General features: G+C 36.9%; 1 pseudogene; it reads right to left on the reverse strand.

Annotated features, from left to right (window-relative positions):
- Positions 1-10,343: 10,343 nt before the first annotated feature.
- Positions 10,344-13,158, reverse strand: LOC149216653 (uncharacterized; annotated as a pseudogene).
- Positions 13,159-13,941: the final 783 nt, after the last annotated feature.

Below are 13,941 nucleotides of genomic sequence, written 5' to 3' on the forward strand. Positions count from 1 at the left end.
ACCTATTTAGACAAAGGTGAATGACTAGAAATCATCAAACACATAACTTTGACAAAAGAATCTTATTCTAGAACAACCCTCTCTTCCTTTTTGGACGGAGTACGGACTAGTCATATTCTTCCATGGAAATTTAACTCTATACCCAAGGTTTCCTCTGCCCAAAGCAGGCCAGGATGCATGCCCCCTGGGTTCCAGTCCCATCTTTCCGAATCACTCGCACTCATCGGGAAGGAGGACTGGGGGTGGAGACATTTCTTGGGTGAATAGACCATTGAGGGTTGGTATTTGACTATTTGTGATGCGTGATCCCGGAAATGAAAGTTGGTCTACGAGCTTGACCATCCTTCCTTCGTGTGGAAAACACATTACTCTAAAGAGTGAGGAGACTATAGCTCCCATGCAATATATATAGTCTCGTCTAAGGAGTAGGTTATAATCCAAGGGTCCTTGAACGACCATCACGTTCATTTGAACGGTCTTCCCTTTCAATGTAACAGGCACATTGGGGAGGATCCCTAATGGTCGACTGGTTCCTTTATCAAAACCCGAGAGATTTCTTATCTCAGGCAAAAGCTCTAGGGAACCCAGTGCTTTCCAAGCAATAGAGGAAAGGATACTCACAGATGCCCCTTCATCAATGATAGTTCCAGCCATTACCATTATGTAGATTTGGACTATGATTCTGAATGGTATATTGGCTGGTAACCGGGGTCTGCCTAGTTGGTTCCAATCAAAGGACACAACCAGGTTGCTTGGTGGTGGGACCGAATACACGGCCGGATACGATCCTGACGATGTTCCTTCCTGCGATAAAGGAATGGGCGCATTGCCCTGATGCTCATCAGAGTCTGTGTTAATGAAAAGAATCTGGATGGTGTCATCCTTATTCTCTTCAGTGAGGGTGTCATTTGAAGATGAATCTTCAGTGACGGTGTCATTTGAGGATGAAACCTCTGAAGGAAGAACCGGGTCAACTGCCGTATCGACCTTTAGACTTTCGTCTGGTCTGGATTCAGTAGGTTCATTTTCAATGACTGACGCTTCAGCTGACCACTTGAGCGGGCCAGCTGTATTTTCAACCAACGAAGGACTTGGCACGAGTTTTTTGTATCCAGGAGGAAGTCCCAACGGTGAAACCGGGCGATCTTCCAAAACTCTCTTCGCTTCATCTAAGAAGGGACAACGGTGGATGGCGTGATCGCCTTCACACAGCCTGCAGGGGGATCTTGCTCCCCCTCTTTGTCTTGAACCTTCACTTTCGCTGGTTGACGGTAAGCACTCAACCTGGCTATCAGAGGTTGACGCTTCTGAATTGTGCAGACGAGGGGACCAGTCCCTTAGTATCCGGGGTATACAGGGACAATCTCTATGGAAGTGGTCTCCTCTACATATGACACATGGCGATTTAGGCCCGGTCTGTGCTGTGTGTGGATTTTTGTCAGATGTCTTTTGTTTGCCCCCAGTCGCCTTAGGCTCCTTCTTCTTCTTCTCTCTCTTCTTCTTCTCCTTCTTCTCCATGGGAGCTTGGCTTTTGCCGGCTCTACCTTGCGAAGATGAAGGATTGGAGGAAGAGTTATAGGAAGTTGAAGGCTGGTGGGCAGCTCTAGACTGGTCTAACTGTTGACTCGACTGCTCAGGAACCATGGTGGTCTGAACTACATTAGTTGAGAATAGCCAAATAGGCAGGCCAATTGTCAGCCCTGGAAGCGACAATGTGGCCATGTGGGGCGCACCAACTTCTCCCCAAGAGGAGAATGGACTAGGATTTCCATCATGTGGAATTCCTTGGTTGGGGCGTTCCATGTTCTCAACCTAAGATCAACGCAGGAATAGGAGGTGATTATGTTCCGTTTAAAATAAATTTTATAATGACGCTTAGACACAACTTGCTTTTTCACTTTTTAAGAGTCGAGAAAAAGCTAAAGATGACTCTAGTCTCCTTCGATGTTTTAACGAGCCCGAAGTGACAAATGCTCGGATGGACTTTTTCAGTTATAGAGTTTGAAAAAGGCCAAAAGAAACTGCTCTGGAGTTCTAGGTAGAGGGTGTGCCAAACTTTTCGCAAAACCACAGAATACGTTTTACGGTACGAGTGGTCGATCTTCGTGAATGCTGTGTTCACTGCATTGCGATCAGTAGGGCGGCCGACACGATTTCCTATTGGATAAAGGCTTTATTCCTATAGGGGTCTCCCAATATATACGCGACGGTACGTGGGAGCACAAGTCCGTATTGATACTTATCGCTTCACCGTTGAGGAATCACCCAACCACTCAACGCTAAGATATCACGTTTAACGACGCCGGAACACGTCTCTAGCTTAGACCTCTATGTGTTTGCGTTATGTTTCAATGCGTTGTTATGTAAATTCAATTTATTTTAAGGTTGATCTTGTTTAGAAGTTTGCCTTTATGGATCACCACGAGATGTATGATAACACTCCTAAATGCAGTCTAAGATGATAAGCAAGCTTTTCAATCTTTCAACTTTGAAAAATCTTAACTACTGAGGGAAAAGAAATATAACATCTTTTCACACAGATCATAGAGCACACACTAATGCACTTTTTCCTAAATCAACATGCAGGCTGTCATAATGCACATGCACAATGCAAGTATTTCTTTTCTCTTTCTTAATGTTGGTGTAATGCAAAAAGAAAGCTGTTGTATAATTTTGAATTCAATTTCAAGTGAAAGCAAACAAGCTTGTCCAAAATCAAAAGACACCTTAAGATTTACTTGTTTCGACACTAGAAATATATAAATTCAAACCAAATGACGAAAGAAAAAAAGCTAAATCAGCTATCAACAGCAAACAAACTAACTCTTAAGATCAAAACGACACTTTATCACAGGTCTAGATCTAAGAGGCCACAACAAGACTAGTTCACTTTCGTTATGGGAAACTGTAAATGTACAAGAAATACACAAAGAACAAACACAGTTTCTTTATACAACCGAGGCGGAATAGTGACAAGGAAAGTTGGTTTCAGATAGGCCCACTGACTGGTAACAAACAGCAAAAACAAGAGTGAAAACAGGGCAAGAAACAGCAGGAAACCCCAGCAGCACAAGGCAGGACTGGTCCAGCGCAGGTGGAACACTACCTGTTTGACCTTCAGCGCAGGTAGCCCCTTCGAGAACTGCGCTGAAATGCAAACAGCCTTTGTACAGCCTGCACTGAAGAACGAAACTTTCGTTTCTGGTGGTTTCCGGGTCACAGATTGCTCAAAAATTCACAGTTTTTGCTCAAATCAGAAGCTATCAGTCAAGGACACACTAAGGGATGACAAGGAGGATGAAAAGCTATCACTAAGAGCTTATTAGAGTCCTTGTGGATCAGCTCTTCAAATCATAAACTTGCCCAGAAACTGAGCTAGTGTAGCTACCCTCTACTTTGCATTAGAAAGATTCAAACACAGTTCGATTCGGTACTCCCTTTGTTTATGAAATGAATAGCAAAAACACAAACAACCAACAAGATACGATCCCCAGCGGAGTTGCCAATTTGTTGTTGGGAAAAGTATCCAATACGGAATGACCCTATCCCACTCTAAGGGTGATAGTACCTCAGCAACAACTGAATACAAAGCTACTCAAGATTACTTCTTTATGAGATGTACTTCTTTGCTACTTGCTCCCAGCTCCTTGCTCTTTCACTGGCCCAGCTACACAAAGATCCTGCAAAAGCACAAGAAAAGGAAACTACAAGAAGCATACATCCATAATTGATTCAAGGATTAGAATAAATCAAATATACAAGCATCAATACGCCACAAAGACACATGCATATAGAAGAACCTCAAATGCTTTATTAATGGAAGAAGTAAAGTTTTGAGAGTGTTACAACCATAAGAGGCCCAATCTAGCAACACCTCCCAGCAGAAAGAAATCTCCTCTTCACCTCCTTCAAAGCAATCACCCAATAGTTCTATACTCAAACCAACAACACTTCCTTATATTCACAAGATTCCAGCCTCCTTAGACCTCATGAGAGAGCTCTATATATAGGAGATTTGGAGAAAGGATGAGTCAGCTTGAGGCTGGCATGAAGCTGACTAGTGTCCTCTCCCACTTCAGTTATACTTCAGTTCTTGAGTCCACTTGGAGTTTCTTGCTTCCACTTGGAGATCTAGATCCTCTTACTCATCACAAGGCGAATTCCCTGATCCAAGTGTCATTTTGGAAGCTTCCTGGGCATTTGACACCTTGTAGAATGACTGTGCCACTTGGCCAATCTCGCCCAGCGCAGGTAGCCTTCATTGCTTTTGACATTCAGCGAAGGTACAGAGTGGAGCAGTTGACATTCAGCGCAGATGCTCAGTGGAGCAGCTGACATGATCCAGAAATAGCTTGTTTTTGAGTGTTTTCAGGTGGAGAACTGATTTTCAGTGCTGTGGTTTGTTGACCTTGTTCCTCTAGGGGTAGGAAAAACATGTTTAGGGACTTTGGATCCCTTAGATTATCGACATTTCATGCTTCATGCTGTAAGGCACAAAAATGTCTATAACACATTCTTCCCCATAAGAGTAAGAAACTCGAACAAGTTTTCTTTAGTTGAGCGATAGTGGCCACTATGTGGCCAGATGACCTATATAAACAAATTAAAATCACCATAGAAAAGAACACCTTAGTAACTTAGTATTCAACCTTCAGGGAAAGCTTAGGCACAATCTTGCCAACTAAGTTACATGCTAAAAAGCTCAAGCTATAAATAACTTGTTAAAACAAATAATCTGAGGTGTGATGTTTAATCCTTGTCATTTTATTCACAACAACAATTTGTTATCTAATGCATGAAATTGGTCAAGTATATAAACAACATGTTCTCAAATAACAACATGAAAGTAAACTTTTCTAATAATCATGAAAATCTTTCAATACAAAATAGTTAAAAGGATTTCAATCAATATCGTGTAATATTAATTTCATCTTCAAGATTTGGTTGTTGTTTAAATAGAAATAATAGCAAGTACTTTCAATTTCATAGTTAAAATACAAAGAAAAATTGAAATAAACATTTAGAATACAATCAAACAATAAAGAGAGGATATCATGGAATGGACATTGCAATTATAAAAAAATTGTTTACCTGTCCATCGATATCTTATCACGCATTCCTAAAACATTTGCTTGCCCAAAATAACCATGAGGTGAAAGAATCACAACATTAATAAAAGAATTTCCAAAATCTATGACTGAAGTGCCTGAAGGATCTCCAAGACATGATCTCTATATGGTCTCCCCATCCTTTCTCCAATCACATTTCATGAAACCTACCCACACCAGAGTCAAGTAACAATCAAATGAAGGAATTGACATTTGTTTTTATCTTTTATTTGTATAAAATTTGAATATAATTTGTTTTGGTAATGTATTAATTCGTATTTAAAGCCTTCCTATCATGATAATGTATGAATCAAGTAGAACATCAGAAAAATTGACCTCAATGAGGTCCTCTAACAATTTCTACAATATCAATATTTGTCTTGTTGTGATATCTTGGATAGAAAAAAGAACATATTTGCAAACGAAAAAGACATATATTACTTATGTTCAAACTATGTATATGGTGTATTCGTAGGTAACTTTTTAAGATGTCCCTCTACCTTTACCAAAGTAGATTGTAGCTTGGTTAAACTCGTTATTCTTTCATTCAACATCAATTTCTGCAAGATAAATGTCACACATTATTCTTTCCCATTTCTCAACATGCTAGATATGATAAATTGAAAGTCACATAAAAGCAAGAGAAAACCATTTTCTAACCAAAACAAATAAACAAACAATACCTTTAATAAAACTTCACACCTCATAAATTACTCTGCCACATGCTCAGACTAAAGGTGATATTCTTTGAATCTTATTTAGGTCATATTTAATGGGATATTCGTATTTTTACCATGGTTTCAATTTGGTGCTAAAAAAAATATATAAATCCAAGTTATTATCAGTGAACTTCAAGTATAATTCAAAACAATAATGTCATTATAAGGTATGGAGAGAGAAACATCTTCATAACTAGGATTCTCTATTTTAGTTTGGTTTGAGTTGAGTTGGTATTTGAATATATAGTTTTCTCTAAATAAGTGAAATAGAAAGATGAGAATCGAAATAACCCTATGAATTTTTAATTAATTCATATTATATATCTCTAAAATAGCCAAGTCATCCTTCTCTTCTATTTGATAGAGACTTATTGGCATAGAATAATAATGAATTAACTATCAAACACAATGATGCAATATATTAACCAAGGAAAGAAAAATGACATGGCTTTGGTATTTGTGTGCTTGAAGGAAATCCAACAATGGTTGTGTTCTTTCTTTATCATGAAATAGTATTGAAGACAAATGTTGGTTCAGAAATTGAACTCCGTTACCAATAGGAGATGGTCGTGTTGGGTAAGGAAAGGATGAATTGAAGGGCTCAAGATCTAGCTCCAATACATAGTTATCCTTGTCACTACAAAATACAAAGTTGTCATCATTTTCTTATCCAAGTAAAAATAAATGTGAGCTTGTATTTGTGCACTTGTGATAGTATATGAAAAAGAGAGAACTAGTGGAAATCAAAGTGTGTTGTCTCATCATTCAACATAAAAGAAAACTTATATATGCAGTTGTTAACTACAGTGGAAATCAAATGTAAAACCCACTCAACTTGATCTTTACATGACGTAGTCGTAATGAACTAGTAAAATAGAAGCATGCTAACTCATAAACAAGAGATGATAAAAAAGAATAATGGAGCATTATTTCCTGCCACATAATTTGCATGAATAAAATTTCCACAGAATTCATCCAAAAAATGAGAAGAAATTATGGCAAAAGAACATATCATTAGTGTTTTGTACCCTCTTTAACACATGTAGCCTAGGGAAGTAAAGGAGGCCAAATGTAGCAGGATTCCAATTGTGTGGGATATAAAAACAGAAATGTGGAAAAACACGCCTGCCAATTCACGAAATCTCACTCTAAATAATAGAACATGTTGAGGATAGTAATGATGCAAATAGATCATGTATTAAGATCAAGCCCCTTATTGGTCATGAATTAGCAAGGCGGTTGGTAATTTTTACTCGTAAAAAAAGTATCATAATTAGTGTAATGACTCTGTGGATCTTTTTGTGAATTTTTTTACATTTATATTATGGCATCCTTGCAAGAGAGAGTGATGAAAGTTCTCCAAGTTTGGTCAGACTGGTTTCTCCTTTCATATGCTTATGTGAATGGACGGAGAGCTACCTTTCTTCAGTTTGGAAATTTAGGTGTCCCTCCCTTTCATTCAATATGTGGAGATGCCCCACCATTGAAGGACCTTGATACTTTTGAATCCAATCTTACAGGCATAAAAGATGGATTTGGTCCAAATAAATATGTTGCTATGGTGATTGGAGAGGGAGAAACAACTCGAGAATTGTTTAGTATTCCTCTTGTGGAGCTTGAAAGATAGTGTAGGAAAAATGGTTTATCTATTTGTGATGGTAGGGAGGTAATGTTTTTCCGATTTCTTAGCTTAGAAGAAGAAGAGAAGCATAAGAACCAAGATCAAGACGAGGATTTTAGGTATGGGTATAACTTCAATCAGAGGGAAGCATGCAAGAGAACTAATGCTTATATACAATTGGGATGGGGAAGGTGGAGCATGGGTGAAGAAAGAAAATCCATACTTTATAATGATAAGGACCATATATCATTATCATCATCTAGGAAAAATGTTCAGGAAGAATCATCTTCACGGTCACGGGTTGTGGAATGTGAATCAGTGGATGCCTCTTGCAGTGGAACTTTACCAAAAAATGTTGGTGTCGTGATGGTAGAGTCACGTGATGTGCCCCCAAAAGTTCAAAATATTCTAGGCAATGTCAAGGAAAATTTCTTTATCTGCTCCTTAACTCATATTTCGCCCCATCCACATTTTGATAGACTAATTATCAAGATCATAGAATGATCTTTTCTTTAATGAAGGAGTCCAAGGGCTAACAATTTAAGGATATGATCAATTTTTTTTAAAAATGGACAATCTTGTCTGACTTGCAAGGACTTGGGTGTCAAACTTGCTGTCGAGCCAATGTTATTCACATGTCAAAATTTTGAGTATGACTTGGGGTTGAGTTTGAATGAGAGGATTTTGCTTAATACTATTTAGTCAAGGAAAAGAACCAAATTCAGAGTCCATTTGAATTATGATTCATGAAGCATAGTAACTGAGTTGGTGAGCTTAATAGGGCTCATCCTTGTCGTGATGTGTTACATTCGAATGGCATGAATGCATGAATTTAAAAAGGCTAAGATATGATATAAATCTTGGGGAATTTTGACCAAATAAATAACCCAAACCTGACACTTGAGATATGATATAAATCTTGGGAAATTTTAACCAAATACATAACCCAATCCTTAAACCTAGTAGTGTGAAATCCATTGTTTGAAGTGTGGCTATTGGAGACAAATTTCTTAAATACTTTTAAAAATTAACATACAAATAATTTATAAAAGGATGGAATTTCATTGTCAATCAAATGTCAAATTGGATAACAATTAAAGCGATAACCCACAATGACAATCCAAAATCGACAAGACATATTGGACAAATGTTCAAAACTGATTGGGAACATCCTAATCCTACAGGTTGCTCATCTAAAGTAACCGAAAATGTTACCTTGCCTGGGAAACATGGAATGTTAATGATATAAATGACAAAAAGATAAATAATTAAAACTGACTATTAGAACCAGTGCAAACAACGAATGATAAACAAAATGAAAATGGGGCAAAATGTCACATACCCACTCCATGAGACTGCCATTCGCTTCCATACTCAATGTTGCCCAAGACTAAGTAGGTCATTCCACTAGTGTTCACATCCTCGTATCCACAGTAGAATTCATCCTCGTATCTACATACAACCTGCATTGGTCATACCCTTTCGTAAAGAAAAAAATAAAAGAAAATGAAGCCCGAAATCCTTTTTATTGGTCAACGGTTTAAAGATTTTGAAGCATGTATTTAAAAAGAAGATTCTCATACCAACATCCTTGCTTGCTTTGAAACTTTATTCAAATACATCACTTCCTTCAAAAACTTTACATGTCGTGGATCGTCATAATTCAAGTCATCAATTAAATGAAGTTATATCATCCCTAGAGCAGGGGTGCTCTGAAGAAAGTACCCTAATACACTGATTTCCCTATCATGAAATTTAGTTATGTCTACATAAACCTGTATATACGGAGATGAGAGAGTTGGGATCTGAGACATCAAGGTATGGGATATTTTGAAAGTTCCTTCATTGCACTTCAAAACCAGAATAAGCCAACTCTGCACTCATTTACGAGGTAAAAGACATAAATATTCATTATGAACATCATGGAAAAAAACCATGGAAGAATTTTATGGTCTTTTCACATCTTATAGCAGGTTAACTTTTTTAATTTAGGTAGTGTAGATTTTCATTAAGGAATAGATATGAAACAAATTCATTACTTAGTTTTGTTTCATATCTATTGGATATAATGAATCTGCAAATAGGACATAATAATGAACCAAAACATAATAGTCAACCTAAGCTACATCAATATATGCTTTGTATAAAAAAAAAAATATGCTATACCTGACAACTAAGTAGCAAATGCAAACATTATTAAACATTGAAACATGTTGTTTGTTGCACATGTAAATGAAAAGCATAAATTATGTTTTTACTAAGATAAAGTTGTCACCCATTAACAAACATTGGAGATTAGGAAGCCTCTTGAACAACAAATTGAGAAGACACATATTTCGTTAAGCAAAGGAACAACACATATGACCAACTCCTTTAATGATTTAAATCTCCCCATCATCTCAATCAATATGTCCACAAATAAATTGTATGCATTATTGGGATATGAGTCCATTTCCAGCACGGTCAAATTACTTCCATGTTGCATATTGAGTCTCAAGATAGAGCATGAAAGCTCTTGAAATAGTATTCCATTCACTCTCAAATATTTTATCATGTATGCCCCTGCATACACATACAAGACAACCTACATTTACAGTGGTTTATATTTTATCCACATACAACATGCATTTACACTGGTTTCATTGTAAAGTATTGAAAGTAATAGTAAAATCCAGACTTACATGGTTGTAGTTTGAAGCAATGCGATTGAAGAGGTTTTGTCCATATCTAGTGGTTGTTTGACGCAAATTTAGTGATTCCTCTACTAAGGACCACAAACGCAGGGAGTGCACAGAAGGTCGAATACTGACAATCAAATATTCTTTATGGTTTGGCTAGTCGAGTGGGGCGTCCAATCAAATTGGATGAGCATACAACTAAGCTTCAAAAGGGGTCCTATCCAAGTGCTTTTAAATGATATCCCTTGGAAGCTTCAACATAGTACTTAGTATCATCATACAAAGGACCACCCAAAAACAAACCATCTAATCTTGTCGAAGTTTGAAGAACCAAGTCACCCTTTTCAGAAGACCATTGCTACTGTCATTTTGAGCAATTATTTTAATGTCAACACCTGGTATTGATGGCAGAACTAACCCTTAATGTACTTTCCTAGGTACCCCACAAAAGAAGCAATATCAGGTTGGCACCCGTCAGTTTTAACATCAACGTGCCGACTTCTTGGATAAAACAAGACCTTTTCAAAACTATTTTTCTCACTAGCATTCCTTGTATCTCTCAGAACAAAGACCATTTCATCTTCACGATTGGCCCAGTGAATGTACTTATATACAACAATGTTGCTTGGTCCATTAGCACTTGAAATAAGTTTGACATTATTGATCATATCTATAAATGCACCCTCCTTTTGCCATATGTCTACAATAATGCTTCGAGACAACTCATTTGCTTTGGGATAAGAACTTGAATCAACATGTATTTCACCACTCAGTAGATATTTTTCACCAGTCAAATATATAGGCTTATGGTTCAATACATTGAATTCTAATGAAGAGATTCCAAAGAAAATGTACGAGTTCAAGAAATGAAGCATGTGCACATGAGAAGCTTCTAAGAAAATTTGCTACCGTCCTTTCTCAATCAACAAATTCATTTGTTCTTTGTTTGGATGTACGATGTAAGAAGCCAGAGGATGAGTAGACATAATACGCAACCAATAGCCTTTTTGGATAAACACTATCTCTGAATGATCAGAAACGCCAACATTGACATCAATAACCTTTCTCTCCCAACACCAGTCATCATCCCAATCTAGCAAATCATATGAAGGTCCATGTTTTACCTCAAGACATAATGCACCAAGTAGGACTTTCTCAAATAAGAAGTCACTGCTCTCATTTGTTAAACTTAAAGAGTTAAGCTTCTTTGAACCTAGATTTCAACAACTAGAGAAGTAAGTGATATAGAAACCAAGGAGTCACATCCTTCCTTGCATATCACTGATCCACAAATATCAACAAGGGCCTTTATAAATTCAATGCCAAACATTGGTCTAGTTACTGTCACATCAATATGTGATGGTGAAAATTGAAGACCAGAATCACATTTTGCTGTTGTGGTCAGTGGGGATATTCGATATTAACATGGTTGAACCTCGAAGCAGAAGTTTCCCATGTCATCAATCCTCTTTAGTTGAGGCTTAACATTTTCTGGCAAATGTGTCAAGCCAACTTGACGCTTGCCATAATAGCCATTTGTCACTAATTTTAGGGAACCACAAATATTATAATGTGTTTCTTCTATCTTTGGGATTGAAGCCATGTTTGGCACAACCATGAAATTCTCGAAATTGCTAAACTCGAAGTGATCCTTCTCAGCCTTGATTGTGTAGCGTGTTGATGTTGCATGATCAAGTTTGTAATATCCCTAGACACCTATTGTAGCTCTTTCTCGTCCATCAACTAATATCTTAACACCTTCAAAACAAACTCCTTCAAAAGTCACCACAAGTCCTCCAACTGAGAAACTTGTGACCTGAAATGGCTGAGATATATTAACATGACTTTGCTCAACAAGAACCTCTATAGATGGAAGTGAAACATCAAATATTTTATTCTCACCCTTGTAGAATGGAAAAAACCTTTATTTTCCACACGGAATAAAATTAAAATCAAATTTCCCATATGCATTAGATATTGCATGACAAACCGCTTGATTTGGCCAAGGAGCTTCTTTGAGGGCACTTCACCTTATGGAAATCATTTGAATAAAGGTATACATGAACACCTAAAATAGGGTTACCCTGAGAAACAAATAAGCCACCCATATTATAACTTGGGACATAAAAGATGTCATCTACTACCAGATTTCCAAAGCCCAACTCCATCTCTCGAGAGCCTCTTTGGAAAATTGTTAAGAGAACATGAGAATCACGTATTTGAAAGAGAATATTATAGAAAATATACTCTATAAACCTCAATCATTGTACCTCATGCATAGTGCCATCCTAGCTAGCATCGACATTAGGTATGACCTTGTATCTTCTTTCTTTGTTTAACAATTGGCTCACAAAGCCCGCTCTTCCCACTTATTCACGTTTGATTTCATGGAGGGCTACTGTGTCCTCTGGACACTCATCCTTAAGGAATATCCAAACTTATTCTGCATATCAAACAAAGGAAAAGAGAGAAAAATATCATGGCATTTCCTCTTTTTTTTAAATGTAGTGGGATTTGATATGACCTAATATTTGTATACTGCTCGAGGATTGATGAAGTTTATGTATTCATGATGGGAAGAAACCAGCCTATATTTCCTTGGAGTAATATTTGCAAACATGTAACTACCTTCCTGCGATGTAAACACATCATTAATGAGATCATTGCTGGTGGAAATGAGTTCAACGTTCATGTTGGCACGACCTCCATTTATATCTAGACAACTTTCTACTCCAACAACCCCCAGCACTCTCCCAAAAATAGTGAACCCAATGAAGTGAAAATTGACGTAAACACATCATTAATAGTGAACCCAATGAAGTGAAAATTGACGTAAACACATCATTAATGAGATCATTGCTGGTGGAAATGAGTTCAACGTTCACATTGGCACAACCTCCATTTATATCTGGACAACTTTCTACTCCAACAGCCCCTATCACTCTCCCAAAAATAGTGAACCCAGTGAAGTGAAAATTGATGTCTTCATGGCCATTACAACCATTGTGATCCAGTGATACATATTCACCCATTTAGGATATATTCACCAAGTTAGGGAATATGAATATTTCCGATGTAATTTTTCCACTTGATAATCTTAACATCAAATCCAAAACTATCTAGTTCATCTTCACATCAAATCCGAAATTGTCTCATTCATCTTTAGAGAGCTCTTGAAACAATTTTTCAGAATTGTATCGAATCTACACAAATATATTAAAAAAATTATTAATGTATGCTTCTTGATTACCAATCAAAATGTTTAAAACAATACAACACCAATAAATTTGTATTTCATCTCCATTGCACATAATTCACCTTCCTTCGTAGAATGCATATGGCTCGTAGATCTTTTCTAGGTGCTTCAATTGTTGTAACATATATTTTGTAGATGATCTTGATAACCCCGCTATCTGCAATATGACTATCAGTTTGCAATGATTCATTTTATGTATTTTTTTATAATTATGGTAAATCAATAATTCTTTAGATTAAATAATGAATCTACTCCTTGAACAAAGATTATATGCAGAAATTATATGCAAAGTAAAAGTAAAATTTACATGAGTAAATTTTTAACTTTTCAAATTCCACTTATATTCATCAAAATTTCGAAGAGCCTGCCCATAATTCTCCATATTATTAACACAGTCAATTGCTTCAACAATTTTACTAGATTTCCTTTGCGATCAATGTAGGGATTACATTTAAAATGTTCAAATATTATTTTTAAAATTCTTGAATTGTTATGGGATTTACCACGGAAGAAGCAACCTGAAAAAACCTTTAAGCCAGCCATGCTTTCCTGCGTGTTT

The sequence above is a fragment of the Pinus tabuliformis genome, chromosome 1_1, assembly GCF_031772625.1.
Source record: "Pinus tabuliformis cultivar Carrire ecotype Pingquan chromosome 1_1, CPIR1, whole genome shotgun sequence".
Lineage (NCBI taxonomy): Eukaryota > Viridiplantae > Streptophyta > Pinopsida > Pinales > Pinaceae > Pinus > Pinus tabuliformis.